We start from the raw sequence: 6,653 nt of genomic DNA, 5'->3' as shown, positions 1-6,653 counted from the left end.
GCGGAGGATTTCATTTAAATCCTTTTTTTTATCTGTAGAGGGCTCGACTATTCCATTTCACAGGGGGATACTCACACTACAGGAGGTTAATACGCTCTAACCTCACTGAGGGAAAGCACAAAAGACACCAAAACATAGCGGATGAAACAGGAAGCGTGCGCTCTCCAGTACAACAGCATATCATTTCAGAACGCACCATCAAACAAAAAGAACTTCTGACAACTTCTCATGCTCTGTTTCCACCATAAGAGCATCAGTAAGCTCAGACCGCTCCAACCAGTGGGCCTGCTGCGTTGCACCAGTTGTGTACTTGCTTTAACAGACTCTGTCCAGCTCGTATGACTCTGCAGTACACACACACACACACACACACACACACACACATATATATAACCTTTGTATAAAAAGTTTCACGACTGCTTTTGGAAACTCATTCGGGACAAAATGTCTCCGAGGTCTCTGCAGCGATGTGGGACAACCTCAATCCTGAATCCTGCACTTATGATAATCCGTCCGTCACCACGCGGTCGGTGCCGGGACGCCAGCAGATTTCCAGCGATCTCCAAAACCCCCGGACGGCAAACGCAGAGTCTGTGCCAGGACCTCTTACGCAGATTCAGCCAGCTGTGGCTGTCGGGGTCGTGTGTGTGAAGGTGTTTACACAACGCTGCCTCACACAGCAGCGCCTGCAGGACGCTGAGAGGCCGTAAGAACGCTCGCTCTTACTGGAGGCCGTTGTTCTGGACCACTTTCTATGGTTTTCTGTCTTCTTCAATGTCTTTTTTTATATTTATCTTTTGCTTATTGGATACTAGCACGGAGAGCAAAGTGAAACTGGCTTCATATTCCATGTATGTGAACATTTACATGGCCATTAAAGCTGATTCTGATTCACCTCACCTTCATATTTCTCTCCTATATTATGAAAATGTAGAAATCATTGATTAGTGAAACATTAACTTGAGCAGATTTATTAATTATTGACACATTTATGTCTTTTAATACATATAAATTGCCGTATGAGTGTAGATTTCACCCTTGAACCGATGGAAACCTGTGTGTTCTGTCCCTTTTCTGCCTTGAGATGTAGTTCAGATGTTCGGTGTGAGCTTGTATTTAAAGTCAAACGGCACATCGAGGAGTTCAAAGTCGAGTTTGTGTTAATATTTGAGCGGGGCGGCTGCAGCGGGGCGGCTGCAGCGGGGCGGCTGCAGCGGGGCGGCTGCAGCGGGGCGGCTGCAGCGGGGCGGCTGCAGCGATGCGTCGCAGCTCGACACATTTCGACACACAAATTCGGCAGAGACAACAAAGAGGCAACAAAGACAGCCATTGTTTTGATTTTGTACTCGCAAGACACAATCATTTACATATTTATGATTCAGCAAATCTCTCTTTACTCCTCTCACTGCAGACGAGAGAAATAAATATGATGTAAAAATACGAATATGCAAGCAAAAGTCTTGAATTTCACATCTCGCTGAGGTAAAATGCTTTGCAACGTAATTAAAGTATGAAAAATGTAATACATAATGAGACAGAATGGTCCTTTTTAAGGAGACGTGCATCGTCACATGACAAACACTTTTGTGTGTCGATCTGGAGACCAACAAATGGAGGACTTGTTGGGCAATGCATTCTGGTTCCTGTAGACTTTACAGTGACAAAACTTCTTAACGCTTAACCGTCTACATTTCTAATATAGAAGTGGTGCAGTAAAACAGTAAAAAGTACATTTACGATTGAAATGTACTCAAAATTGTACTTTGTGCTTCCCTTTAGTCGTCAGATGGGAGTTCCACTGAGGCTGAACCTCCAGTGTAGACGCTTTAAAGCATCATTTTAGCCTGTCAGTGTTTCAAGTGCTTTCATTAAAAACGACCTTAATGCGTCGCTCGCCGTCGGGGCCGCGGCCTCCATGATGCTGCATGTTTTTGCCGTCCTGTCCTCGTTTCCCCAGGTGGAGGAATCAGAGGCTGATCCCCGATAAGCCCCGCAGCTTAAATCCCTCCCAGACGCTCATTAATGCTCTCGCTGTGGAAACACACCGAGCCCGAGTCACTCTCCTGAGCCCAGACCTGTGTCCTGGGTTTGACCGAGGGATCTTCTCCTCCATCATCCTCCTCTTCCACATCTTCCTCAAACAATGCCCCTCTTCCTCCGGCCCCATCTCGGCCTCCTCCTCCTCCCCTCCACAGCTACACGTATAAGTATCAGCAACATGAGCTGATCATTTAGGTGTACGTTGACGCCTTTGATGCATCCTTCTGCGACAGACTTTGTCATTCATTTTGTCCCGGTGACCTTTTCAGAGTGAAGTTCTGGAAGAGAAAAGCACGGCTTTCATTGCAAACATGTTAATTATTGCATTTCTAACACCTCGTATCACTGGGAGCAACCCCCCGGGCCTCACAGTGCAGGCAGAGTTTGCACGGCTGAAAAAGAAAATAAGCGTTTCTGTGGTCGGCTGCGCTCTGAGCGAGACTGGAAACAGACGTTTTTTTTATCCATCCCTCCCTTCGCTGTATCCGCTTGTCCTCGAGGGTCGCAGACAAGCGTGCGATTTGGACTTCTTTTTTATTGCCAAACAGTCGTCGCAGTAATTTGATGTTACTCAGCGGCCCCGATGATGTTGAGAAGAGTAATGAATCGACAAAACAGAACCAGGACATTCAGAAACAATTGCCATGTGTGTGTGCGTTTGTGCGCCTCGCCGCTCGCCACTTCAAACGCCGGCGTCCCGAGTCTGACACCGCGTTGCGCAAGAGGCAAAGTTCACTTCTCATCAGGATGAATGAGTAACAGAAATGAAGCAGCGAGCGGTGATTGGCAGAGTTTAAAGCGCAGGATGAACCGGTGATGGTCTGACAGACATGTGTTGGCCGAGTCTCGTCGTCTTCATGCTTCCATGATGCTCACAAAGTTTGATCGAGAACACTGTTGTGTCGAGTTTAAAGGAGGTTAAATGTCCGTTAAAGGTGCAAAAGTTTGATTTAAACTGTTGCTCATCGAAACCCATTTCATGTATCTGAGTCCAGACAACCGCTCATGTCATGAAACATTTAAAAAGATGATTGATTTTCAACTAAAAATCTTCGATCCTCCTTGTGCAGTGCATGTGTATATATGGGTATGCTGTGCGGGTAAGTAGGTGGATGTAGACGGTTGTGTAGTTACATGTATAAGCATGTGTTGGCGTAGATGTGTATCTATATAAAGGTTAGCATTTATACTCGCTATAAGCTAATCTATTGCTACTGTCTCGCAGACGTTGGTTTCCTTAACTTGCAGCTTTATTGCGTCAACGTTCTCAGTATCCGCTAACTGTAGCTCATACAGAACAGCTAACAGGCTAACGTAGCATCCCCCACACTCACATACAACAACACACACAACAGCACTTCCTGTTGAAAATGCAAAAATAAAATGGTTTTGAGGGGAGGGAGGACATGCTACTCAAATCTGCCAATCTCTGGTCTTTCTTTCGGTCCGGTGTTCCTCCACTTCGGCGTGATTTCCAGCAACTTGAGATCTGACCGGCCAATGGCAACCAAGATGGCCGCCGGAGCTGATGTGGAACAAACAAGTCTGACTGACGCACATCGATGCTCCGCCATCACAGCTCGTCATGTCGATGTCACATCTACTAACCGATTACTAATGAAAAGTCTTCACGTGTTCAAGTGTGTTACTTCCTGCAGTTGCACAACAAACTGCAACATGACAAACTGTCTGTTTAAAGAATAAAATGAAGTCATTGCATCTAAGTACAGTCAGCGACACGAGCACATTCACAGATAAACTAAACGCACAATGAGTAGTGACTTTGATGACGCAGCAGCGTTCTGTATATACACTTTAGTCCACCCGGTATTTAGCAGGCTTACACAAAAACCACAATATCATGCAGTCATACGTCCTCATCCTCTCATTCCACTGTAACTACACAGAAGAAGGTTTTAATCCACGCGCTCTTTGTTTTTCTTTTGCCACACAAGGAGACTCTAAAGAAGCTTTTCAAGTCCCGGGATCTATTTAAAAACCGGGCATTTCATCATGTGACTCAGTCATAATCTAGTGTTTATTTATCGTGCGTGTTGCAACACGAGCGTTTCCACGAATTCCCAAAATAATAATCCGTCCTCGGTGTTCCGCACTGTTTACAATCTCCACGTTGTGTACTTGAGCATTCGCTCGCCCGCACAAGAAAACACCGCCACCCACCAAGACAAACACACTTTTACTTAGTGTTAATGTTGCATCATGTGTGTGTGTGTGTGTGTGTGTGTGTTGCAGGAAGGCCTTAGTCCACACGGTGCCATGTGCCACATGACGGACAGGTCGGTCACAGGACACGCGTTCAACAGTTGAACAGTTGCGTAATCGTCACGGATGTTTTCCACGACTGAAACACTTCAGCGACACGACCGCTGCAAAAAAAAGAAAGAAGAAGAAGTGAAGTAAGAAACGCAGAGAGTGAAAAACAAAAGCCGCAGCAGAAGGTTTGAACCCTCGCCTACACAAGAGGCTCGCCTCTCCCCCGAGTGCGTGACGGGCCTGTGGGCTGGAGGACTGGAGCTCGGCTCCCGGCCATCGGTTGCAACATGAGATACGAGCGCTGGGCTGGAGCGCTGGCTTCCCCCCAAGTCACAGAATGTACTTGAGCAAATTCCAGCAACAAGAGTTAATGCAGGCCAGAGTGGATTTATCTTGCCGCGTCTCAGATTGCGTGTGCGTACAAGAACAAGCCTCGCGGCGCCCATTTCTACATCTCTACTTCTTTATTTATAAGATTCACTTTTCTCTCGCCGGTGTCTGAATGAACCTCGAACTCCTTTGAAGACGCAGAAAAGTGGATGTTTTTTTTTGCCGATGTTTTTACCGCAGCCGGCAACATTGTTGACCCCACACATCGGTCCAGAATTGAAAGACAATATCTTAAAAACTAGTAGGTTGATTGCCATGAAATTTGGTAAGCACATTCATGGTACACAGAGGATGCATCTTAACTATTTTGGTGGTGCCTTCTTTTTCCCTTACAGCGCCACCTGCATGTGAAAATAGTAACTTTTACAATAAGTAATGGAAAACTTAGACTTGGTCCTGTGTTTCTTCTTATTTTTCCTCTAAAGTGAAAACCCTGGAAGTTAAATATCTTGAGACCTTCATGGTACCCAGAGGATGAATCTCAATTACTTTGGAGATCCCTTCTTTTCCCTTACAGTGCCAACTTACACAATGAAATAGCTCTACATTCACAGCATAGACGGGGACAGGGTCAATCATGGTCCCCAGATGATGATTTCTCGTGACTCTGACGATCCCCGAACGTTTCCTCTATACAGCCGCTTTGGTGTTCGCCTCGTGAAATATTCACAATTGTGGAAATGCGTTGAAATTTGGGACATACATTCATGGTTTTCAGAGGATGATCCCTTGTGACTTTAGGGGTCCACTCGCTTTTTTCTCTCAGACCAGCTTGACTTCACCTTGAGTGGGTTTGATTTAGAGTTAAACTACATGTGGACATTTGGTAAAGACATTCATGGTACCCAGAGGATGAATCCTACTGACTTTGGTGATCTCTTAACTTCTCATCTAGCGCCACCATCAGGTCAAAAAGTGGATATGTTCATTTGTCCAAAACCTGCAAAACTAACGACGTTCCCATCATTTGCAGCTGTACTAATATTAGCATGTTAAGCTAATATTAGCATGGTCCACAGTGAAGCTGCTGAACATCAGATACACCCCCTTCACTTTGTTTCTCTTGCCATTTCCCTTAGCAATGTGCATCTGTGTGTGAGTGTGTGTGTGTTTGTGTGTGTGTGTGTGTGTGTGTGTGTGTGTGTGTGTAAACACACACCCGATTGATAGCATTGCACACAGTTGGTCACATCATTAGTATTGATCAGTCTTTCCTCAAATAGATTACGAAGCAGCCGGCCTCCTTCGCTGGAAGCAGTCGGATGAACAAAGAAGGTACATGTTATCATCCTCTCCATCCATTATCTCTGCACGTCATCCCATTTGTGTTATTTATGAGGTGAAATTAAAAGGGGACGGGGCCGTTCAGGCAGTAGACAACCTTCCACATGAGACCTCGATCCACGGCAGACTCTCTGATGGACGGCGGGAAAAGGGACGGGATGGTTTAAACTGGGAGGATTTACTTTACTTTACCTTCTGAAACAGAACAAAGGCAGATGGGAAAGTGTTTTAAATGATAATAAATGAGTCACGACCACCTTTCTTTGCCCTGTGGGAGCGACAGCTTCCTTCTCCAGACGGTTAAACGTTCCCAAAACCTCAAGAGGATTTTCTTCCCAGGTATTGAACAGTAACTCGTGTATTTATCTGCTCAAACCAAACACATTGGAATCATTTTAGTTCAGAAGCCCCTGTAATGCATCCTAAATATATTGAATGGAAATGATATCATCGTGAATATTACTTTGAAACACAGATGAATGTCCTGTGTACTGTACTAGCAATCACTATGAAAATATTGAATCTATATCCTGATCTTGCGGAGACATCCGGACACGACTCCACATCACTTTTGTCCTCAGCGTCTCTCCTGGATGTTGCTACTGGAGCGAGATGGAAGGATGCTGCCCCCTGCTGGTGTTACCGCACACCGTTAGGTGTTAATA

Source organism: Clinocottus analis, unplaced genomic scaffold, assembly GCF_023055335.1.
Source record: "Clinocottus analis isolate CAN_PGR_092001 unplaced genomic scaffold, fCliAna1.0.p SCAF_13, whole genome shotgun sequence".
NCBI lineage: Eukaryota > Metazoa > Chordata > Actinopteri > Perciformes > Cottidae > Clinocottus > Clinocottus analis.
Note: the sequence above shows the minus strand (reverse complement) of the source record.